Below are 721 nucleotides of genomic sequence, written 5' to 3'. Positions count from 1 at the left end.
CTCCGCGGCTCGCAGCGCTCCTCGCCCGCTCCTGCGCTCCGGCCGCCGCCACTCCCGCCGCGCCGCCCGCGCCTCAGCGCCGCCGCGGGCAGCCCACGGCCCGGCGCTGGGGGGCAGGCGGCTGGCGGGCCCGGGGGACACGGGCACCCTCCGGGACCGCCGCCGCCGCTGCGGCTCCTCAGGGCTCCCGCCCCGCACGCCGCCGACCCGGCAGGGCTCCGGCTCGGCCGCCGCCGCTCGGTGCCCGAGGATGCCCGCGCCGCCGCCGCCGCGTCCCAGCTCGTCTCCGCGCAGCGCGGCGACGGCTCCGCTTCATATTTCCCCTTCCAGCAGGAGGAGGAGGAGTGGTCGGGAGGTGGGGACTCCTCCCGGGGCGGGGAGGGGGCGGCCCCGCCGCTGGGCTGGCGGCAGCGCCGGACAGCGCTCCCACGGCGGGGGAAGGGGCGCTCGGGACCCGCCGGGCAGATCCGCAGGGGCGGGGGCGGCACGGAGCGGACGCCGCGCTGTGTGGGCACCGGGCGCCTCGGGGCTTTGCCATCGGCTGGGATGTGCACGTGGCGGGCTGGGGATCCCGAGGGAGAGAGCGCAGCGGCTGCTCCGTCCTCCCGCGGCTGCGGGCGCGGAGGTGTCGGCTGGGCTGCGGCTCCCGGGGCCGGCCGGAATCTCTCTTCCCTGGGGGTGCGAAGCGCGACTTCGCCTTCGCGACCGTAAGCTGGAGAGA

This window comes from Molothrus aeneus, chromosome 1 (assembly GCF_037042795.1).
Source record: "Molothrus aeneus isolate 106 chromosome 1, BPBGC_Maene_1.0, whole genome shotgun sequence".
NCBI classification, from domain to species: domain Eukaryota; kingdom Metazoa; phylum Chordata; class Aves; order Passeriformes; family Icteridae; genus Molothrus; species Molothrus aeneus.
This window is presented reverse-complemented; position numbering follows the sequence as displayed.